Here is a 25,362-nt window from a genome sequence, read left to right as displayed (position 1 = left end):
GGCAACAGCTGATGGAATTGAATGCTGAACCTCGCAGTCCCGGGGCCGCGCCTCTCGTCTCCTCTGCGGCCTCGCTGGTGGTTTTCCTCCTCTTCACCAAGGGCACAAGGGCTGGAACACTGGAGAAATGACAAGCTACTCCTGTAGCGGCAGGCAAGAGTTTGCACTGAGAACCTCAGAGCGAGCGGCACCCGCCTGATATCCGGAAGTGCTATACCCCCGTCATACCAGGGGAGTGTAAGCTTAGGAAGGGCAATACGCGGGCGTCCATCCCAGAGCAATTGCCTCTGAAGACCCTCCACCTCCCGAAAGTAACTAGCCGGAATAATATCAAATGTATTCTGGGGAGCGTATAAAAATCGCGGTAGGGACATCATCTTAAAAAGAGCTGCGCGCCCGAGTGGCGAAAGCGGTAGCTTGCGCCAACCCACAACGTCAAGTTTTAACCTCTGAAGAGGAGGGAGCAGATTACGTTCATAGCGAGCCACTGGATCCAAAGATAAAGAAATCCCCAAGTATTTAAATCCGGTTTGCGAGACCTGGACAGGGCACCCGCTCGGCAGGGAGGGAGCACCACCCGAAAGCACATACACACAAGACATGGCCCAATTGATCACTAGGCCAGAATTTCTACCAAACGAGGTGAGCACATCAATCAAAACATTCAACGATTTTCGAGGGGACGTAAGGTACAACAGAATGTTTTCTGCGTAGAGCGATATGCGATCTTCGAATTCCGGGGTTCATCGAAGGCTTCCATCGCAACCAGGCGGCCAGAGGTTCCAGGGCCAAGGCGAAAAGAAGTGGGGACAACGGACAGCCCTGCCGCGTGCCCCTCCCAAGGACAAAGGGTCTAGACACTCGACCATTCACTACCACCTGCGCCAATGGCTCCTCGTACAAAAGTTTCACCCAACCAATGAACCCGGGACCAAAGCCGAATTTCGCAAGAGCGGCCCAGAGATGTGGCCATTCCAGCCTATCGAAAGCCATCGTAGCGTCCAACAAAATTACGATTTTTGACAGGGAAAACCCTCCCCTTAAATAGTAATAAGTAAACCCTATGTAGGCCTTGCAGAATAGAAGGTAGGGTGCATGGTATTTATTTGTTACCATACCCCCACAGTGAGGACCCCAAAAGCTATTTTCACTGTGGAAAACTCTGGCTGTCCGATGAAGAAAACTAGAGTACAGATTAAAATATTCATTCTGCTATCTCAGATTGGGTACAAGTTAGAATAACAGTTCACCGACTATATATTATTCAAGGAATGTTTTAAATAATTATTCAAAATGTGATCCAATTGTGAAGATAGATTTGTAACATATATTTAGGAAAAGTAATGTTTTGAAAGTTACCTTTTCCCTTCCCGAATCTCCTGGAGGCTAATTTGCATTAGCCTCCTTGCACCTGCTCAGTCAGTGGTTCCCTTTACTGAGTGTGAACACTGTTCCCAGATCAGAAACAATGACCTAGGTGTGAGAGGTGTTTTTCTTCCCCTTGTAGGAAGACCAATTAGGATGTACTCAGGAACTTAATACATTTGTATAGGGCCTGTCCTTCCACAAGCAAATGTAAGTTGAGACCTAGGAATGGCCAGCCTTTGTTTCCCCAGCCTAGCTAGCACTAAACCCATTTGGAGGGAAACTGTCCCGGAACCAGTTTTGATTCACCACAAAGGAGCAAGCTACTCATTTCCATAGGCACATCTCTGGGTGGTCACACAGGCGTTGCACAATGGAAAAAGGGATTCCCCATCTTGGATTATAGGAGCAAAGTGCAATGTGGTATTGATGCAGTAGGGTAAACAGGAAATACTGTACCTAAGACAGATAGTGGGCTACAGCATCATCATAAGCTGCAAGTTGCCTTTGTTATGGACTGATCAGCTGCAACTGGAAGATGACAGGACCCTGCCGGTGACCTCTGCTGGAGTGAGTCCTGACCCATAAGTGCTTTTCCTGAGTTCCTGGCAGCCTTAGTGGTGTCCAGAAGGACTTATTCTGGTCTCTAAAAATGTTGGACTAAGAATAATATTGGATTTTCAGACCTCTGGACGACCACGAACAACGTATGTATGTATATATGTATGTTTGTGTGTATGTATGTATATGGTATGTCTATAATATGAACCTCACCATAACGCATTGGAGTGCTGTACATGATCAGACAAACATAAAGTCAACAAATAACAGGAGACTAATCTGGGTAGTGGACGCTTACTGCATTTTGCTGTGGTGTTTTTTACAGAGATGTCTTTAACTCTTTCATAAGTTTGAGCAGTGTTTAAAAGTATTTATGCTGTTGTTTTCTGGAAGAAACAGTTGGACTTTCTTTAGAAGTACGAGTTGGAACCAATTAGTCATTGTTTTGTTTGGCAAAGTGTTCCATGAGGGTGAAGTTGGTGTTTAGGGTGAATTCAAGTGGCTTTAATTTCAGAGAAAGTTGTGGATTGAAACCATCAAGTTTCATGTCATTGAGCCAGGTTTGTACTATATCTTTTTGTTGTTCTTGGCCACCCAAGTAAATCTAACCAAGGCACAACCTCAGTTGGTGCACATTTCAATCTGGTCCAGGTCAGAACATTTTGCCATTTGAAGAACACATTCCTTACCTTTGGTAATTATGTATGTGTAAGAGACACACATTAGTTATAGATTCCTTACCTTGTAACTACCCCCAGGTGTCAGACTGGATCTGGAGATTTTTTCTCTAAGCAGTACCCCTGCACATTGGTAGGTGGAATCGGTGGACTCTGCGTCGGTGGTCGTGTTTGCCAGGTTGACGTTATAATGCCTGCTTAGACGCTCCCCCGATGCGTTGAAGCCAGTTCTGACATGACTTTCCACGGCAGAAGCGCAGAGTCATGCAATACACTTACCACTGGTGCACATACGAAGGGCCCTGGAAGGGAGTCACTATCCCTAGAAGTGATTTCTCAGAACGGGAAGGATGGGTGGGGTGGTAAGGAATCTATAACTAATTTATGTCTCTTACAGATACATCATACCAAAGGTTAAGTAACTTGTTCATCTGAAAGAGAACATTAGTGATAGATTCCTCCCCTTAGAATAGATACCCCAGAATTGCAACCCAGGAGGTGGGTCTGCGAACTAAGTTCACACCAGAAAGTCCTGGAGAACAGAACAGCCAAAAAAGCCATCTCTCCGGACTTGGATATTAAGGCAATAATGTTTGGTGAACGTGTGCAAGGATGCCCACGTGGCTGCCCGGCAGATGTCAATGAGCGGAACTCCAGGTCCCAAAGCAGTAGAGTGGGCCGCAGTCCCACTGGAGGGTCATGTTTTGCCAATTAATAGCAGATTTTAATGCATCGGACAACCCATTGAGAGATGGTGCATTTGTGTACGGCCCAACCTTTCCTGGCACCCACATACCCAGCGAAGAGATGATCGTCCACCCGGAGCACTTTAGTGCGGTCAAAGTAGGACAGCGCACGTTTTGGGTCCAGACGGTGGAGTCTCTCCTCATCTTTGGAAGGGTGCAGAGGTGAAAAGAAACTGGGCAAAGTGATGGTCTGAACTATGTGGGAAGAGGTAACCACTTTGGGCAGAAAAGAGGACCTAGTGTGAAGGACCACTTTGTCCGGATGAACTGCTAGAAAAGGAGGCTTTGAGGATAGAGCCTGAAGCTCACTTACCCTACGAGCAGAGGCAATGGCAAGCAGGAAGGCAGTCTTCAAAGTAAGAAGTCGTAGAGGACAGTTATGTAGTGGCTCGAAGGGAGCACACATAAGATAAGTAAGGACAAGATTCAAGTTCCATTGGAGTATTACGAAAGGAGAAGGAGGAAAGAGATGAGTAATACCCTTTAGAAATCTATTTAAGATAGGAGACTTGAAAAGAGAAGGCTGGTCAGGAAGGTGGAGCAAGGTAGATGTAGCCTTTGAGATTGCCAGAGTAGAGCCCTGGTGGGCCAAAGATAGAGTGAATAGGAGCACCTCCGAAAGAGGGGCAGAAAGAGGATCCACAGCCTTTGCTGTGCACCATGCCAAAGATTTGTTCCATCTACAGGCATATACCATTTTAGGATAGGGACGCCTGGCTGCCAAGATGACATTACAGACTTCGGGAAGAAGGTCAAAAGCTGTCAACTGCTGCAGCTCAATCTCCACGCAAGGAGGTGGAGGTTGGACAGGTTTGGGTGGAGGACCATCCCCTGCTGCTGTGGCACAAGAAGGCAGTCTGATCGGAGGATTGATGACCTGGCTCAGGTGCTCTGGATACCAGATTCTTCATGCCCAGTCCGGAGCCACAAGAATGACGTGGGCCCGGTCGTGCTTGATCTTCTTCAGCACTCTGGGCAGAAGTGATACAGGTGGAAAGGCGTACAGCAGGCCGCAATTCCACTTGAGACGAAAGGCGTTACCGAGCGAGTGCCGCCTTGAAAATTCCAATGCACAGAACTGCTGACATTGCGTGATGTCTTCAGTGGTGAACAAATCTAACCAAGGCTCTCACCACTGCTAAAAGAGACCTTACACCACCTCGGAGTGAGGACGCCATTTGTGATCCATCATGCACCGACGGCTGAGCTCGTCTGCACTGGCATTCAGAGAACCTGCCAGGTGTTGAACAATCAGGGATATGCACTGATGTTCCAGTCATGTCCAAAGGCAAAGAGCCTCCTGACATAGGGTCCCCCACCCCACCCCTCTGCTTGTTGCAGTACCACATGGTGGTGGTGTTGTCTGTGAACACCTGCACTACTCTTCCTTTGACAGAGGGAAGGAATGCCTTCAGTACAAGACGGATCACCAGGACCTACAAAAGTTTGATGTGGAGACCTGACTCTGCCGGAGACCAAAGACCCTTGATCTCAGCCTCTCCCAGGTGGCCGCCCCATCCCAGGAGTGATACATCTGTCACAACTGGGAACTCCAGTTGGGGAAGGGAAAGTAATCTGCCACTGACCCAATCCTGGTTTGTGAGCCACCATTGCAATCCCCTCTGAGACCAGGGCGAATTAGGAAAGATGACCTTGATGCTGCACCCACTGGAACTTCAGGTCCCATTGCAGAGCCCGCAAATGTCACCTGGCATGATCCACCAGTAGGTTGCAGGAGGCCATGAGGCCCAGCAGCCTCAGAGTAAATCTCATTGAAATCAGTGATAGAGGCTGAAACATCGGTATCATAGCCCGAATATCCCAGACTCGCTGCTCGGGAGGATAAGCCTGAATCTGCGCTGTATCCAGAACTGCTCAGATGAAAAAGAGCTTCCAAGAGGGAGTCCAGTGTGACTTCGGCTCGTTGATAGTGAACCCCAGTGAATGCAGGAGGTCCCCCGTAGTCTGGAGGAGTGAGACGACAGCCGGGGGCAAGCACGCCTTCAACAGCCAGTTATCAAAATAGGGGAAGACTGGAACCCCTGATCTGCGCATACGAGCTGGGACCACCGCCATCACTTTCGTGAACACCCGAGGGGAACTGGTAAGGTCAAAGGGGAGCGCAGTAAACCGAAAATGCTTGTGGCCCCTGGTGAACCATAGGTAACACCTGTGGCCTGGCTGGATGGGGATATGGAAGTATGGGTCCTGGAAGTCCAATGCTACCATCCAGTCTCCGGGGTTGAGAGCAGACAGGACCTGAGCCAATGTGAGGATCTTGAACTTCTCCTTTCTGGAGGAAGTGGTTGAGGGCCCTGAGGTCTAAGATAGGACGCAGGCCTTTGTCCTTCTTGGGTACCAGAAAGTAGTGGTAGTAGCAACCACAACCTACTTTTGGCACAGGGACCCTTTCATTAGCTCCCTTGGCCAAGAGAGCTGCAACTTCCTGGCAGAGAAGGGACAAGTGATGCTCCGACATGCGATGGAAGCATGGTGGCATGGAAGGAGGGGTATTCTTGAAAGGGAGGGAGTAGCCCCTTTGGACTATCTTCAAAACTCACCTGACGTGATGTTTTGCCAGTGTGGGAGGTGATGGCGAATGCTGCTACTCACTGGTCTCTAGTGGCCCTGAAAGGTCGGACTAGGAGTGTTTGTGGGCTGCTGCAAGGGGTTATGGGTGGACTGGCTCAGCTGGCAGGACCCCAGACCAGTGTTGCTGCCTCCCATTTCCACGGCCACGCACAGCCTGGGCAGCTTGTGTGAACCCGTGGCTTGACTGGGTCGAACGTGGGGGGCACCCCTTCTGTAGCCACGAAAGGGGCAAAAAGCAGACTGCATGGGGCGAGACGTTGCTGCAAGGCTCTAGGATCTGGCTGTAGCCCTAGAATCCTTGACGTGCTTGAGTGCCGAGTCTGCCTTGTCACTGAAAAGGTAACGGCCATCAAAGGGCATGTCCAATAAGGTGGATTGGACATCCCCAGAAAATCCAGATGTCCTAAACCAGGCGTAGCGCCTCAGGGTTACTGATGTGGAAACTGTTCTGCCCAGAGAGTTGACGGTATCCAGCCAACATCTGATGGTGAATTTAGCTGCATCTCTACCCTCTGCCACTGTGTGAGTGAGAACGGCCCGGGTCTTCTCCGGGAACTGTGGCAGCACTTGCACAACTGTATCCCACACTGAATGGGTATAACAGCCCAAGAAGCATGCGGTATTCACCAACCACATCGCTAAACTGGCAGAAGAAAACATCTTCTTACCAAGGTGGTCCAGGTTCCTGGATTCCCTATCTGGGTGAGCAGTAGGGACGAGGCTTGGACCACCAGGCTCTCAGGGTCGGGTGTTAGGAGAGGAAAAGTGGGTTGCCTGGGGCTGGGCGGTGGCGTCGTGCAATCATCTTGTCCACAGGAGTCCCTGTGCCGAGCTTGGACCAGGTGCCCAGAAGGACATCGGTGAGGGCTTCATTAAAAGGCAGAAGGGGCTCCGAAGAGGCTGCAGTTGGTTGAAGCACCTCTGTAAGGAGGTTAGTCCTGACTACCACTGTAAGAAGCTCCAGGCCCACGGCCTCAGCCACCCTATGCAACACCACTGCATATGAGGCTCCCTCTTTCGTAGCCATGGTAGGGGGGAGAGCATGCCAAGGTCTGAGGAGGTATCCAAACCACTGGCAGTCTGGCTCTTCAAGTTGGCCAGCCAAAGGGTCCACAGACCCCTCCCAGTCCTCCTCACCCTCCTCTGGTTGCATTAAGGCCTGAAAGGAACACCCGGAATGACAGAGGCACAAACGTACCTTCCGGCGCCGGTACCAACGCCGAGCAACGTCGGCCCAGCGTTGTGTCCAAGTCGGCGGTGAGGCTGTGGTCAGCGCCCGTCGGGGGAACGACTGGCGTCGGGGGTGTCACTGGAATCGGTGCCGGGCGAGGTACTGTGAGGTCGACCAGCGTTATTCCAGATCCAGGCCTGGATTCTCAGGGGGCCTCTGGCGCCAGGGCTGGAGCCACCAGCAGCGAAGGCCCTCCGGCAGCATCGGGCTGCTCACAGATGCTGTGATGCACTTCGTAGAAAGCTTGAAGCTGAGCAGGGGATGCTCCGGCTCTGGGCAAAGGAGGGAAGCATGGAGCTGTCCCAGGAACAGGCTCTGAAGACGGAGCTGGAGAGCTACCACGCTCCGGGTCCCGTGTCACGTCGGCCGACGGACGTGGAGAAGGCGAAGAGCGATGCTGCTTTTTCGCCTTCTTCTTCTCCTTCGACTTACCTGATGATCTAGAAGACTTGGATGACGAATGGTGATGGTGGCTCCGCGACCGGTACAGAGACCTTCCTCTCGACCGGGACCTCGAGTGATGCAGAACCGACTACTAGTCCTCCAAGAGCTTTCAGGACTACTCCTGCAAAGACTTCGGATTCATGACCCGGCAGTCGGAGCATGACTTTGGGTCGTGATCACGCTCCAGGCACCAAAGGCAGACGAGGTGGGGGTCCGTAACGGACATCAGGCCCTTACAGGCCTTGCACAGTTTAAACCCGGTCCGACGATGGGACATCCCTCGTACACCAGGAGTCGATAGACTCAAAAAAGAAGTTGAGAAAAGTCAAGACAAAGCTAGTCAAAAAATTACCAAGGGGTATCTCTCTTTAGATCTTCGCTAGGCTGGTGTGGAAAAAGAAACAACTGACGTTAGCGAGCAGGGAGGGCATCTAAGTAGACTTTGCAACGTAATCCTGGGGACCATGATGCCGACGACGGACGCAACTGAGTCGACCGACAACACCACAGGATCCAGTCTGACACCTGGGGGGAATTCTAAGGTAAGGAATCTATAATTAAAGGTCTCTTTCAGATGTAGCTGTTCAACAGATCCTTGTGGCAAGCTTATTCAACTTTATTGTGACCTTCCAGGAAACAACCTGCTGCCTACTCCAATGAAGGATTCTGAGCTCTATAAGATAGACCAAGCTCGAACTTAGAAACTGAAAAGATGCCGAAAGTATTCAAACAATGAGAGGACTTCACTGGACTTAAAATTTGAATATTTCCTGCCTAAGCTTTTCTTAAAGCTTTTCTGTAAAAATCAATAGCTTCAGCGGGATGTCGTCCAATAGCTATCTGGCTTTGAAAGGACTTCCTAGTACATAGTCTGCAACCTTGCTGTGCTGCATGATTTTGACTTTTATTTCACAGACTAAGTTAGAATGTAAAATCCTTGACTGGGACGAGCCTGCTTGGCATATCTGGCCAGCACTATATTGAGATCGACCTGAAATCACACCGAGGTCCCAAGAATGGATTTTCAATTGGTGCTTTACTTTTCCTTACCACTTGTCCTATTTTAATCTTTAAAAAATCATTTCTCTGGGCCCTCTCATTAAAATCTTTACATTTGGTGCATTTTTGTTTATTAAACTTTCCTCTTTTTTTGTAAATTTGAGGGAGATTTTTATTGTGTTGTGTTTTTTACTTTTTAACTAATTTGGTATTTCTAAATCCCTCACACATTTTCTCTAAGTTAAATCTGTCTGCTATGTGCCATAACTACCAGGGGTTGAGCTCCAGTTTTAATTACTAAAAACTTTACCTGGACCTAACAGGAGAGTGACTTCATTACTTTGCTTGACTACCATCCACTTCAGTTAATAAATCACTTTCGTGCAGCTTTTCTTCCTGAAAGAGGGAGGGAGAGCCAGGCATATGCAGTGGGTCCATACTGTGTACATAACTCGACGAAACTCTGCAGTACTCAGATGAACAATATTTTGGGACTATTAAGTGCAACTGAACACATGAACTCTAGAGTTAGGGTAGTGCTGCTCATGTGCCTAATACATTCACCTGCACACATACAGGATAAAACCCAGCAACAGGGGAGGAGGAAGAGTGGGGAATTACAGATCCCTGAGTACAGTTACCTAGTGCTAGTGGAAGGCACATATCAGTATGTTGTACTGTGTAGTATTACATTTGCTGTGTGTATTACAGTACTTTCTTTTCAGCAAAGACAAGCACTGGATTGGAAATGTTAGTTATTGCAGTGCTGGGAGATTGTGGAGTCCTAAACTTGAAGCACCTCCACTCTACCGCCCTGAGAAGTACGTGACTACTCAACATCACTACCACTGAGAGTCAAGTGCAGAAGGGGTTGCACTTGGAACAATTGGGACTTCCGGTCATCAGAGGTAACTGACCCCGGGCCACATGGCTGAGGCCCAGTAACCCCTGCTTGACCCATGGCTCCCTAAACGGGGTCTGACATGGAGCGATATTGCCTACATCCTCACTTATTACTCCTAGCACGACAGCGACTACCACTACTAATACTACCACATGTACCACTACTACCAAGAACAGCAATAATATTAAAATTAATTACAATAGTAACAAAGTAGTGTGTGTGCAGCATGAAATCTGAGCGGCATATGATGCTTCTTTGCTATGTACAGTCTGTCCGAAATCCTATTCTCTCACTCTCCAATTTCATTCTATTTCTTTCACTTTAAACACTTCCCCTCGTGTGCACCTCATTGTTTCCCCTGCATTTCTGAGCCTTCTTTTATACATTTTTCACGTTGAGGTCAATCAATTTAAAAATGAAAACATATGTTATGTTCAGTATAAAAAGCTGACCTGTCATGGAACATGCATACTCATTCACACGCTAATAATAAGTCAAAAAGGAATTCTTAGTGTCTAACCACCATCAGATGATAGCATCATAAACCATTTTAAAATTCTCTTTTGAATTGCCACTGCCATTTAAAAAATATGAATTTTGCCAACATTTACTAATCGCATACTTTTTTGAGGATCCACAAATTATTAATGCCATTACAGTGATTGACAAAGATTAAAAAGCTTAAAAGTGATACACAATGCTGATCACTCCGTGATCACACTACACTTAAAACGTTGTACTTGATCCCTAGCAAACATTTGTGAAAAGTGTGTTTTGATAAACTCCCAATTCAGAAATAAATCACAGCATATTTGCAAACAGTGCAACTCCACCCTCTCTGCTGTCACCATGCCTCACAGACACCGTCAGATCTACTTAATCCCATTCATGAGGCAGCTTGAAAGTGTCAAAATACACATTGAATCTATAATGGAGGGAAATAGGTAGACATTCAGGAAGAGGACTTGAGGGGCGAGTTCTGATGTATTGGACTGTAGCATGTTTACAAAATGATGTTTTTCTCGGATTCCTAATACATTAGGGGTCCCAACCCTTTTATATGTACTCACCAGCTTCTCCAAAAATGTCCCAGCTGCCTCCTTCTCGATCTGTTAAGGCCAAAAGAGACTTCAGCATCAACTCCCAACCTTCTTAATGCATCGCGCGTGAAGTTGCGACATCCAACTCCCTGTTATCTACCGTGAGCCATAAAAAGTTGGTTCAATGACCAGTGCACTTTATACTTTAGCTGTGGGCAACATGATGCTGCGCATGCGCAGTTAGTAATTGGCACCATGACGTTTCGGTGCAGTACTGTTTTGCCATTAGCTAAAATTAAAGGTCGTTTGTCGAATCTGACTCCTGGCATGACGATGCAATGTTTTTCTAATTCGTAAAGTTAATGGTCGATATATTAAATACAAGGTTCTGAAAAGGTTTAACTTTCCCTTTTAAGAGGAAGCCAATGTTTCCTGATCGTATTTGTTCTTATTTTAATTCTGACAGTCGTACCCTGCTGTTAGGTTGCACTTGGAAATGATTAAATGCTTTGCAGGGAGAACAAATATTTAAAAAAAAAAACATTTTAAATATGAACTCTTACCCATTACAGAGACCAATCACATACATAGACCAGTCTTTTACTTTAACCTCACTCACAGTGCTGGTAGCCGTGTCAGCATTCACTGTTTGCAATTATGTGTCCAGTCACCCCAGGCAACTCTCTTCGCATGTCGAAGGGTATCATGGAACATACTAAAGCATTATTAATTGTCTCGTTACAATAAAGGCTGAATTGTCTTCTGTATCCAGCACAAGATGTGGGTTAATGGTTCTGATGACACTGGAGCACTTTACAAGCGAACAGTAAGGCAGTCATGGATAACAATCAGCGCCTGACCACAGTTAAGTATCAAAATCAAATACAAGAGAGCAGATACTCACAATTAATGACAGGTAAAATCATCGGAGGCAAACATAGTTTTATTCAGGTTGTAAACAGTATGTTGTAGTTCACGTTCACCCACACAAAACCATAGAAATAAGTTATACTTATGTTAAGAAACTATAACTCGTAGCCTAAAATTACTTAATAGCCCAAGTTATAGTTTCTTCAGATAAGTATAACTGTATATATAACTATAGCTGCTGAATTTCTATGGTTTTGTGTGGGTAAAACGTGAACCTAAATATAATGTCCCCGTAACCTTTTTTTTTTCAGTGACTTGCTATATATTTTTTGAAGTAAAGTAATATATAATTACCGTACGTTAATACAACCATCGTTGCGTAACCACCGCCCAATGTATAAAAAAAAAACCAACACCATACCCCTGCCGAGCAACCACCTTTGGTCGTGCATGGCAGCGGTTCTAAACTATAAAACAAATGAGCACACTCATTGGATGATGTCATTTGAAATGTCATCAGGGATATCATAAATGATGTCATAGAATATGTCATGTGTGATGTCAAATGTGAGGTCACATGCAGGGCATAGCGGGGGCACAAGTTATAGTTAGCACTGCAAACTATAAATGTTGAATTTCTGTGTTCTTTTTTGCTTGTTAAAAACGTTATTGTTGTCACTGAAAATTTCCCCTAACTATAACATTAATTTAACATTTGTTTTTTACAGTGAATTATTTCTAAGTAAATTGATTATTTTGTGAGTGTATGTTTGGTGGAATTACTATAATATATGTTGTGTTCTGATAATATTTTAGTAAACAAATGTTTTTTTAATTGTAACAAAACAGGATATGGTTCACAGTTTGCAAAATCTTTGTAAAATGTGTTTGAGTATTAAACAGATAAATGTTCAATAGAAATTGTTTATTTTCTCACTTATTGTAACTCTGATATCAAGACACGTCACTAGCAATTTTTTTTGAGGTGTCATTACTCTCACAATGATGAGTGTGCGTAGTAGGGTGTGTAGAAAATCTGGCCTTTCTGTGAAGACCTCTCTCTAAGATGACGGTTGTGCGTAGTGGGGTGTGTGGAGTGACTGGCCTCTCCTTTCAGACCTCTCTCTCAGATGAATGGTGTGCATAGTAGGGTGTGGGGAGAGACAGCTCTCTCTTTTTAGACCTCTCTCAGATGACGGGTGTGCATAGTATGGTGTTTGGAGGGACTGGCCTCTCCTTTCCGACCGCTCTCTCAGATGACGTGTGTGCTTAGTAGGGTGTGTGGAGGGGCTGGCCTCTCCACTGAGACCTCTCTTTGTAATGATAGGTGTGCATAGTAGGGTGTGGAGAGGGACTAGCCTTTCTTTTCAGACCTTTCTCTCAGATTACAGGTTTGCATAGTGGGGTGTGGGGAGGGACTGTCTTTTTCTTTCAAGCCTCTCTCTCAGATGATTAGTGTGTGTAGTAGGGTGTGTGGAGGGACTGGCCTCTCTGGTGAGACCTCTCTCTCTGTAAAGATGGGTGTGCGTAGTAGTGTGTGGGGAGGGACTTGGCTCTTCTTTCAGACCTCTATCTCAGATGATGATTCTGCATAATAGGGTGGTTAGATGAGCCTTAACTCTACTCACAACTCATGTCAAACCAATGAGCTTAAAGAGTAGAATCTGCTAAACACTGACTCCTTCATACAGTAACAAGTGTGCATAGCAGAGTGTATTCAAACATCACCTACTCCTTCCTACTGTTCACAGTCTACGAAAGTCTTGCAAGTACATAACATTAAAAAAAGAAATTAACCTTCTAAGCACATTTACTCTCAAAAACAAGGACCATAATATGTATTCCCACTAATAGAGAGTACTGACAACAGATTTATTCCTTTTTACTACTCATGATCCAGTAACGGTGCTGTGAGATTGTATAAATTAGTTAAAAACAAATTACATTTATTATCTTCAAATTTCTTATCCCTTAGACACCTCCTCTCTAAATCTAGGGGGACAGCATGCCTTTCTATTGCCCCCTTATATAGCTTTTTTATTTAATTTCCACAACATCTCCAATTTCTCAGTAAACAGAAATGGCTGCCATTTAATTTCTAACATTCCAACAGCCAGCCAATTAGAGTGATGGCTCATGCGAGACTCACAGGAATCTCTTGCTCCCACAAAAGCGTGAAGGCTCATGGGAAAACTAGGCCTCTTTTCGATTTTGCGCTCTCTCTGGAACCAAACTGCCAAAATATTCAATTATTTTAGACTGTTAATATCTCAAAAACATTGACTGGATTTACATCAAATCAGAAAAAGCACAATCTGCAGTCCGAGATCTAGCTTGCTGACAAATTTGGTGCAATTCCGTTCAGCAGTTTTTGCTAAAATCGCTCTTAAATGAGTCTATGGAAAATGTGTGGAGATTTTGCGTTTTCAGACCACCTTTTTTTCTCAATGCCCAGTTGGTGGATCACCCCAAAACTTTCCAGGAAGGAGCAGCAGTGGGTGATTTCTTTTTTTTAAAGCTTTGTGGAGATTCGTCAAATTGGGCCAAAGTTATTGACAAACCAATAAAAGCTCTATCTATGGAACAGCAGACCTAACTATAACTACCTTCTATCGACCAATATATATATATCTATATATCTATATCTATATCTATATATATATCTATATATATATTACCTACTGGCGGTCGCCAGTAGGTATATATAGTTAGGATTTTTTCTCTATGGGATTTTTGAAAATTCTATGTCTAATAACTTTGGCGTTTGTGGACGGAATTGGCTGAAATTTTCAGGAAAATGGCACATTTTGTTTCTGAGCAGCCCTTGAAAATTTGGGGGGGGTTCGTCAAGGGGGGGCCGAGAAAAAAGGGGGGTCCCAAAACGTGTTTTTAACATTGAGTTTTCCATAGGGCGGTTGGCCTCACTTTTAGCCCGAACGGCTGAATGGATTTGCACGAAACTTGGCAAAATTGTAGGGACTGGTAGCCCGATGTGCCTTTTGTAGGTCTCAATATATGTGCTCCAGTGGATTTTGAGAAATTAACGTTTAAAAAAAGATATATATCTGTAACAGCGGACCACGCCATCTTGTCTCTCGGTAGGATCGAGAGACAAGAGGAGGTCAAAACAAAGGGGGAAATAACTATAAGGGGGCATAGTAGATCCTCGCTGACCGCCTAGGTTTGATGTGGAGGTTTTAAAAGGGCCCCGCGGGGCAAAAAAAAATAATAATAATAATAATCGAACGGCTGAATGGATTTGCACGAAACTTGGCAAAATATTAGGGACTGGTAGCCCGATGTGCCTTTGCTAGGTCTCAATATATGTGCTCCAGTGGATTTTGAGAAATTAACGTTCAAAAAAAGATATATATCTGTAACAGCGCTCCGCTTCGCGTAACGGAGGTTTGCGAAGCTGATTGGTCATTCTGTCACTGGGCTATAGTTGGGCTACATCTGGCTGATATTTGGGCTACATTTGTTTTTTTGTGTGTCTGGCGGCCATCTTTGGGCTACATTGGGCTTCATTGGGCTACATTGGGCTACATTTGGGCTCCAACATATATATAGGCCAATGTAGCCCAATATATATTTTTCAAAGTTAATTTTCGTAAAAACCACTGGAGCATATATCTTGAGACATAGCAAAGGCACATCGGGCTACCAGTCCCTACAATTTTGCCAAGTTTCGTGGAAATCCATTCAGCCGTTCGAGCTAAAAGTGAGTCCAACCGCCCTATGGAAATGAAGGAAATGAATGGGTAATTTGTAATTAGCAAATAGCTAATCGCAAACTAGGAATGGTAAAGAATCGCTATTTATTCCTTAAAGTTCGCTATTTAGGAAATGCAAAAAACTTTGATGATACATATGGCGGTTCATCTCTAACAAGATAAGAAGCATAGGGATACATTTATGATGACTGGCGCATCACCAGGGATGTGTTAGTCATTCTGTGCCGCTGTTCCGTCACCTATGGTGTGCTGCATTTACAATGCGGCGCATCATGGGGCAAAAACAGCACAGATGCGTGATGTATCTGTGCCGTAAAGGTGGCGCATTGCTGGAGTTGTATCGCAAGTGTGATGAAGCTCCAGCAAGGGTCGGGGGTGCCCCTGTCGCAGGGTTTCTGTTCTCACACAGAACTGTGGACAGAGGATTGGAACCTCGGCGAATTAGGGTGTCCCAAAACTCACGTTAGTAATCAAAAACTCCTTAGCAAGCTAGGTACAGTGTCACATTGGATATAACAAACTCTCAATGTTTAGACAATCCAGAATATGAACTTATAGTACCTCAGGATACGTGGAACTCATGAACAGTCGGTCGTTATATATTTCTTAGAAACCAGAACATGGAGTTAAGAAGAACACATGTGTATTTGAAATGTTTATTTACTAATGCCGTCTTCTCAGGCGTAGTATCTTAGATAATACAAGTACACATATTATCAGTAGCAAAATTACCAGCATAGTTACTAGTACATAAAAAGCGAATGGTGATAGTATGTTAACATGCTGTAAATGAATAAGAGTTAGCAACACTTATAAGCAGCCGCGGGCCGTGGAGGGAGTTACGGTGAGGCAGGGAGGCGGGGAGGGGGAGAAGCAGGGTGGAGAATACAAGTACACATATTATCAGTAGCAAAATTACCAGCATAGTTACTAGTACATAAAAAGCGAATGGTGACAGTATGTTAACATGCTGTAAATGAATAAGAGTTAGCAACACTTATAAGCAGCCGCGGGCCGTGGAGGGAGTTACGGTGGGGCAGGGAGGCGGGGAGGGGGAGGGGCAAGGTAGAGAGGGCTCCACCCTGCTTCTCCCCCTCCCCGCCTCCCTGCCTCACCGTAACTCCCTCCACGGCCCGCGGCTGCTTATATCTCACCCTCCCTAATACACATATTATATTATTTGCTAAGAAGGTCTCTTTGTGTTGGTTTAGGGCGTGCCCATACTTTAGTGTCTTAGATTTGAAGGAATCACATCAGCATACACCAGCTCTCTCTTCATGTGAACCACATCAACTGTTGTGTATGTGTGTTCGGCAAAGCAATATAAAACCCGTCTCATGCCCAGAATTGGCAGAAGTTGCACTTATGTTATGAGTATGAAGTCGTGGAGATCAGACCTCATAACAATTCTGTATCGTGTTGTTCTTGAAACTTTAGCACTCGCTGTACAGATATAGTTTAACAAGCAAAGCAGATAGTAGAGCAATAACATATTATTCTCATGTAAACCACGATGAACTACTAGGTGGAAAGCTAAAGCAACAACTAAGTGTCGTGTGCAGAAGTTGCAAAAAAGGAAAAATGGCGTTTAAACCGGTAATGAGCCCATGCTAACTTAACACGGTGTAAAGATATCCAGGACCTAGATGACACCTCCCCATGATCCGGAAACGAACTGAATAAGATAATAGAAGTGCCATCTCATGAGAGCAGATTGCAAATTTATATGTGGACGGTCCGCAAGGTAAAGCATTAAAAACTAGGAAAATTTAATGCTAAAGAAAAATAAAACAGCCAAGTACTTTATCGAGTCTTAAGCCAATAGGCAAGGTAAATAATAAAAACTTGACAAATAAGTCAATGAATTGTCAATGAAATGCTAGTACTCAGCATATCAAACATGAAAAAGGTCTATGACATAACTGTGTATGCAAAATAAGCTGCAACAGCCTCCAATAGGAAGTCACCGTCTTCATCCGAAAACAGTTCAGCCATCCAATTTAAAAGCGGAAAAGAACATACGTGCTCTCCCAGCACCGGATCCTCTATCACCATCAGAGGACAGCTCGGTGGGTTTTCAAGAAAGCTCTGTTCCAAGAAAGACTGTGCTGCCGCCAGTAAATTCCAGGGACCAAGTAGTCCATGCATCAATGCCACAGCCATAATCCTTTCGCCAGGACAAACCAACTCGTGAGTAATGATAGGAGTCATCAGCTGATTAAAGTCGACGTCAGGAGAAACCGGTCCGCAGAGACACAAATCAATGGCCCAATCGAAATCACAGGTCAGGCAGTGAAATACAGGCTGGACACAGGTGAAGTAGGAGAATCGAAAAGATAATCCATATGCCGTGCTTAATATCGCCAACGGCATTGTGCAATAATATTCTAGCATGCGATTGCGGAACAGTGTCAGCAGCTGCAGGGTGGGAGGTTGCATAGGAGGGACATCCATATTTAAAAATGTAAAAAAGCACAAGAGCGTCCGCTGGTAATGCAAGTAAAAATGCCAATCCACGAACCAGAGTGGAGAAAATAGAATGAAAGGAAGCAGGGATGACTCCAAAGATTTTCTCAAATGAAGTCACGAGACCACTGGTAACAACTTTAAAAAAGTGCGCCAGGGTCTTTGTGGAGGATGCGTTAAAGATAGTCGGAACTATCTTGCTGAAATTGAAAGGCAAATCTGAATTGAAAAGGGTCTGCACCTCTGTACGGGTGTTCGCTATGTGAAGCACGAAAGTTTCACGGGCCGAACTCAAGGCCACCTCTCTCTGAGACAAAAGAGCTCTTATTCTTGCCATGCCGTTGAAATCTGTCCCAAGGTTGGTATTTGTGGCCAGATTGAAAACTCCCTATGTTCATGTGTGGGAGGAAATAGAACATTTCTGCAGCAAATAACCCGTTCACTTACTGTTACGATAAAAGGAATACTTTTAATTAACTCAGAACAATCTTCATTATTGAGCATCAAATAACTACCATTTTCCAACAACTTGAACGAGGGGATGATAGCAGGAACTGGCGTGCCTTGCAACACGCAAGCCATATTTGGTCGGTGTTTGTTGCATGAACCGTGTAACTGTATGTGCCTACACATTAGTGAATGATCTGGCGTCTCAGTGCATTCCTCTCCATTCAGATAAACTTCTTGATCATCTTTGAAACATCTGTATGTGTATGGAAGCGACCAGACCTCATGAAGAAAAGCACTACCTAAAGGTTCATAACGACCTATTGGTATATATTTCATACAATTTGAAAACTTATATAAAGCAAAAGGCAGCGTTATTAAACCGTGGATAAGGCACGTTGCCAAAAAACCCGCAATCCTCTGCTGATGATGTCACTGAGCATGTCATGAATGATGTAATATGTGACATCATCAGCAGTGGATTACGGGTAATAGTATCTCTAGTTTACTCCCCTATAGCTGTCTTTCTTTTAACATAAGTGTCTGTTTCCTTCCCTTATACTTACTGTTTTTGGTTCGCTTCTGGTTCGCGTACCGGCGAGCGAACTGGGAAGCGAACTAAGAGAAATAGAGGTTGGCACAGTTCCAAATATTGTACCAATTTTTTAATAACGGGGAGGTAGTTCTGAAAAGAACTTTTTTTTTTATTGTTTTTGTTGTTTTATATTTTTTTTATTATTTTTCGGAACATTTTTTTACTTTTTTTGAATTTTTCTGAACAGTTTTATATTTTTTTGGGTTTTTCTTGGAGGGGGCAATGAAAACGATTCATTGTAAAGGGCTCAACAGGAGCAACAAAACAAAAAAAGAAGTATTTATTATTTTGGGCGTTTCGTACAAACTTGCATATGATAGTCAATAGCTCTGTTGATCAGAGTGATGCTTTTTTCTCCGTAGGAAATGAATCCATCGCAAAATACGCAGATGTGTTTTACTTCACCAAATTTCATTTGTATATTTGGCACCATCTCCCTGCCCTCTGGTCCCGTTACTTCCGGTACAACAGATCTTCTGGCCATAATAGGGAGATTATCTAGGTCGTTCCGAAACTGTGCAGCACTGTAGTTGTTAGGATGCCACCTAGTCATATGGCGATGCATTGTGTAGTTTCCTAAACTGTATTTTTTCTCGGTTCCTCTGGACAGTCTATCTTGACATATAAGGCAAGTTACGTATCTTGCATTTACTTTTTTCTGACCTTTGGGAATTTTAAAAAATTGCCAAATGAAGTTTTCTTTCCGGTGAGACGTCCTGGGCTGCTCAGGCAAAAACTGCCTCTCTTCGTGCTCGTTGTCCTGTTCCTCTTCTTCTTGTTGAATTATAACTTGAGCAGGTGGTCCACTCTTCCTTGGATGTGGTGGAGGTGGTGGGGAAGCACCAGCTGAAGCTACTAAAGAAGCCATTGCTCAGTGATCACAAAGGGTCTTTCTCTCACAATGATGAAAGTCAGAGTGAGGAAAGAAGGAGGGATTTTCATCATTTGGGAAAAACAAGAGTTCTCAACCAATCAAAAGTGTTCATTTTAGATTATATGACCTAGTCTTACATCATTAGGAAACCAAAAGTGAAATGAACCAATGAAAAGTGTTATTACCAAGTCACATGACTTGCTGTGTTTACGTTAAGCGCTTTGCAGGGCCTCCCGGTTTGCTTCCAGAAACCTGCGCTTTGCGACTCGCTTCGCGTACCAGTTCGCTAACGTAGCACGTCATATGACGTATCACGCGACAACGTGAAACGTCATGCGGACGGGAGGCATCACGATGTTGTTTTCTAACGCGGCACTTGCGGTAAAGAAACGTTTACCGGCTCGCGGTCTATTTCATCACTGATGACATCACTGATGACATCTCAAATGACATCACTGATGACATCACTGATGACATCTCATTTGACATCAATGACCGCATCACTGATGATATCATTCATGTGAGAATACAATGCATCTCCTCACATTTTAATATAACCTCGGTTTCACCCAGTGTTAAAAAGAGAGTATAATTTTTGAAACCATTGACACACCAATACTAGTTACTACATACGCACTCACTGATTGCTACGTCTACACACACCTTCACTCATTCACCCATACAATCATTCATACATACAATCACTCATCTTTACAACACTATCATATGCACTCATACACCTATACAGACACTCACAGTCTGCCACTCATCCATGGAGTTACTCACACACCTAGTCAGTCCTGTAAAGAATCAATGACACTTCCATTTTCTTGTCTATACAGTTAAACATAGAGCACCTTACATTTTCAAACACATACTAACACATACTTACCTTCTTATACAATCATTGATACAAGTACAGATTGATCTGCACAGAGTCACACACCTCCCAGCTAGCCACACACACACTCAGTCTCCCATACAAATACTTGGGCAATCAATCAATAACCCATATAGTTACTCATATAGCTACTGATCAACACATGCAGCAGTTTACAGAACAACAGACATAATGATGCACAAATTAAGACAGTTTAGTCACTAACCCATGCAGTCAGTGAGACACATTTAATCACTCACTCATACAGTCAGTCATGCACCTACTAAATCCTTCGTCCAGACACTTACACATCCACTCATTCTTCAATATGTAAGACATATTTAAACTTTATAGAAACAAAAAATCACTGGATGTTGTTATCAGTGATGTCATCAGTGATGTCATTTGAGATGTCATCAGTGATGTCATCAGTGATGTCACTGACCATGTCATGAATGATGTAATATGTGACATCATCAGCAGTGGATTGCGGGTGCGCGATATATAGTTAGTGCAACTAACTATATATGGAATTTCAATGGTTTTGTGTGAGTAAAATAAGGTTTTCTAAATGCTAATTCCTAACTATATATGGTCTATAACCTATGTTTTTTTCAGTGAATTTTCAAGGTTTTGTAAATGCTAATTCCTAACTATATATGGTCTATAACCTATGGTTTTTTCTGTGAATATATATATATATGTATACACACACACATATATACATATATATATATATATCCTTCCAAACGCTGTGATCAGTCACATGCACCATTGTTGGCGTGTTGGATGGCGGTGAGCAATTGAAGCTCTTGGTGACAGCCCTTGCGCCCCCGAATGGCTCGATTGGTCATCCTTAGCAAACGGATTTGAGAGTAATACCACATTGTTTTTTTGCTTGAGGTGATAGCCTTTACGCCCAAGGTTGACTGGATTGTTTTTTGACAACCTAATTGAGTTGGGAGTAGAACTACAATCTTCTGTAATACAAGTGCCTCATTGATTCTCTAAATTGAATTGAGGATTCACTCAGGATGGTCGGATAGGAAGATATGCAGTGTGTAGAGGCATACACAACCAGAGAGACAGTGATTATTATGCTGTTCTTTATGGAGATTGATGGCCTGATTGTGCCCTGGTTTTGTAACTTGGATTGTTGATACAAACACCGAGAAGGTGAACGAAGTTGGGTTACATTCAGGGTTACCTTCATATGATTTATGGATGATTGAAGATGCTACATTCGCTTTAATATGGTTGCACACACTTTTATGTAGTCCTGATGAAGACCCCAGACTGACAAATCAAGTTTATGCTTTCGTTTGTGATAACTTTATTTCGGTCGACGACCATAAAAGCACAGATAAAATATGCACATACAATAAAATACATAAATAATTAAGAACCAACAGTTAAAACATTATTATACAGTCAGTTATCAAACGAATAATGGCCATCATTATAATCAGTCACAATTAATCAAAGTGGACCTTCTACGCCACATGCCGTACAAAAAGCGGGAGACCGAAAACACAATGAGGGGGGATGTATCATATTTTAAAATTCTAACAGCTTGAGCACAATGTTTTAGTCCCAAATTTTTACATAGTGGTACCAGCCAAGCTCTCCGAATTGCACTATAAACAGGGCAAAAGAACAAAACATGGGCAATGTCTTCTTTGCTATTGTTGCAGACAGGGCAGATTCCCTCCTCTTGACCTGCCCATTTGCAGGTCAGTGTCCCAAGTGGCAGGCAACCGTGCCTTAATTGTGTATATAGTTTTCTTGCAAGGGGAGGTTCTATTTGGTCCAGAAATTCCTCCCTTCTGGGCACGAGTTTTACCTGCAAAAATTTTGAAGACAACCTGCCCATACTTGGCAAGCGGTGCAGCAAACTTAGGTTGTAGTGCCTCAGAGAGGCCAGCAGCTCAGTTCTCCGCACCACTGGACAACTCTCCGCCGGGGTCTCCCATATTTGGGGCATTCCTATTTGATAGGCAATAGTTTTAATGTGGAGCAACCAGGATATTTTCTTACTCTTCAACGGCCCCCAGACAGCAGCGAACTCAGCTCTGTAGTCCGCAAGCTCAGGTACTGTCCAGAGCCTTCTCCAGCACAGGAGGGGTCGGGCCGCTAATAGTTCAGAGATGGGCTCCACACCTAGGTCAAATCTCAAGGGTATGAGCGGGGTGCTTTGGGGTAGACCAATCAGATTCCTCATAAAGGCCCGTTCAACCCTGAGAAGGCTTGCTATGCTCGAATGTCCCCAAAGTTCTGCAACGTAGGTTATGGCAGGTCTAACTTGAACACTATAGATTTCAAGCGCTGGGGAGACTGGCTTAAATTGCGTTGTCCGCTGGAACTTGCCTATGCCCCCTAGAATCTGTGAGAGCTTTTGGGTAGATTTGGCTACCTGGGGGCCCCAACCAAAGTCCTCAGTCAAGGTGACCCCCAGGTATACAAAGGTTCTCACCCTTTTGAGCGGGGTGCCGTTTAGTGTAGGGCTAGGGCGGGTGCGTTTCGGGGGACCGAAGATCATATATTTAGTTATATCTAGATCAATCTCAAGTCCCCGCGAGGCGCAGAATGAAACAAAACCGTCCAGAACCCGCTGGATGCCTGTTGATGTTCGCGACAACAATAAGGTGTCGTCTGCGAACATCAGAGCAGGCACCCAACCTGACGCCAACCAAGGGGCATCGCTATCCCTGACTCTATCTAGTTCCCCCCACAGGGCCATTTATATATAGACTAAAAAGCGTAGGAGCCAGGGCGCAGCCCTGGCGTACGCCTCTAGTTACAGGGAAACGCGCAGATAGTTCCCCGTTCCTCCCGCACCTCACCCGGGCATAGTTCCCTTCATGAAACCGCTTCAAGACCTCCAATAGATAGGGATGAAGGCCAAGATCTTTTAAGACCCTCCACAAACTCTCCCTCGGCACAAGGTCGAAAGCGGCCCGCAGGTCAACGAAGACCAGGTGGAGGCTGCAACCCTCGACACTTACGGTCTTCCAGAAAAGGACCTGCAGCCTAAAGAGTTGATCCATGGTCGAGATCCCTGATCTAAAGCCGGCCTGAAGGGTAGTCATTACTTCATGCTCCTCCGCCCATCCCAGTATTCTATCCAGGAGTATCCGGCCCATCAGTTTCTGGGTAGTATCCAAGAGACTGATTGGTCTATAATTTGACGGCTCCAAAGGGCACCCCTTCTTAAAAATGGGGACGATCTCGGCCCCCGCCCAGGTGTCAGGTATCTTTGCCCCCAGTAGGACTGCATTAAACAATACAGTTAGGTACGGAGCCCAGATCTTTGGCTGAGAGCGGAAAAGGTCACCCGGTACCCTATCAAGTTTATGCGACATAAGGAGGGGTCGAAACGTAGACGTGTTTATTAAAATGTCTCACTCAATGTCAAAAAACTGACTGTACAATTCAACTCTGATGATTTGACATATGATTAAAAATTAAGAATAGGACGTGATCTGAAGATTCTAATGCTGTATATCATCACTTGTATTTGTGTATATTGTAATGTTTTTGTGATGTGCATATTTATGTAATAATCACACTTGCCTATGTTTGTAATGTGATGTGACTTATATATGTTATCAATGATTTGTTGTATTTTGTGTGTGGATACACTATCAACTTTATTATAAATATATATATATATATTTTTATTTTTGGGAGCAGACCTTTTCATTGGGATTGATTAATTCCCCCCCCCCTTTTGAATTTGAGTTCTATTTCTATGTCACATTTAATGGGTAGCTCACTATAGGGGCCTTAATTGAAAAAGTATTTTTCTCCATGAGTGATAGTAGCAGAGCCATTGTTCGCTTCCTGCAGTCACAGCAAACAGAAAACCCACGGACCAAACTTATTGCAAGGAAATTACTTTATTTAATTGGTAGCACAACACTGTACGTGTTTTGGACCCCACGCTCCTTGCTCATGAGTAATCAATGTTGTGACATTGCACACTTGCGCGTTCGGATTTGAGTTATGTTGGCATCACTCAAATATAGCGGTTTATATTTACCCGCGCAGATTATTTTCACTTCTTATTTACAACAATAATTGCCACAGTGGGCATGTATCCAGAACGATGTTAGAATTAAAGCATATCCTGCCCAAGTGGGCCTATTAGTTTTAGTGGGTCTACTGAAGACTTGTCTGTCTATTTAACAAATTCATAAGGTGCAGCCCCAGTGGGCTTATCCTAAATTCATAATGTCCAATTTTACCTTCATTAATTGTCATGTGTTACATCACATACTACGCTTTCGTGATTCATGTATAATGTCCATATTTAACCAATAGATACTTTCAGCTCTCTTGCCTTCAACTTGTCATTGTCCATGTTGTTTAATGTGTAAGATTCAAAAAGTCTGGTTAACAAATGCATACTCAGTAATAATAATAATGAAGTGCTTAAACAAAACATCCTAAAGAACTTTAAGCTAAACAGTGAGGGTAAAAACTGGTTTCTAATATCATCATCTTACGTTAAAACAATTTGTGAGAAAATGTTGAGCAGATACTTTGATATTTACATATTATCAAAATGGGTGATTGAATTCCCCTCAGTGAATCGACAGTTCTTCGTCCTCATTAGACAGCATGTTATACAATAAAGATACTGCGGGTAACAGTTTACTACACGCCCGTAACTGTCACCCCGAGAGTCTTATTCTGAGTATACCATTAGGTGAATTACTTCGAGCCAAATGAGATTGTAGCTCAGAGGAAAAGTTTCCTGAGGGAAGAAACCTGTAAGACCAAACATTTCTTAGAAAGAGGGCATACAAAATCTACGATTAAAAAAGGAAGTCTGGAAGTCGAGAATAGAATTAGATCTGACCTACTGATACCAAAGGTTGACACTAACAATAATTATGAACAGAAGACGAGATTCATTACCAACTATCATGGCC

At 44.1% G+C, this 25,362-nt stretch overlaps 1 protein-coding gene across 3 annotated transcripts in view; it reads right to left on the bottom strand.

The window, feature by feature from the left end:
* LOC144784606 (ATP-binding cassette sub-family B member 5-like) overlaps positions 1-25,362 on the bottom strand; it is a 1,313,284-nt gene that overhangs the window by 972,988 nt on the left and 314,934 nt on the right. Inside the window, exon 1 of one of the 3 annotated variants that reach the window (XM_078663516.1) lies at positions 10,590-10,729. The exons of 1 other annotated variant lie outside the window; for it this stretch is intronic. The gene's annotated coding sequence lies outside the window, so the exon portion shown is untranslated. Of the gene's footprint in view, positions 1-10,589; positions 10,730-25,362 lie in introns of those variants that run through there. One more of the 3 variants, XM_078663520.1, reaches the window with a different exon arrangement.

Source organism: Lissotriton helveticus, chromosome 10 (assembly GCF_964261635.1).
Source record: "Lissotriton helveticus chromosome 10, aLisHel1.1, whole genome shotgun sequence".
Classification (NCBI taxonomy): Eukaryota; Metazoa; Chordata; class Amphibia; order Caudata; family Salamandridae; genus Lissotriton; species Lissotriton helveticus.
Note: the sequence above shows the minus strand (reverse complement) of the source record. Positions and strands in the feature narration are given on the sequence as shown.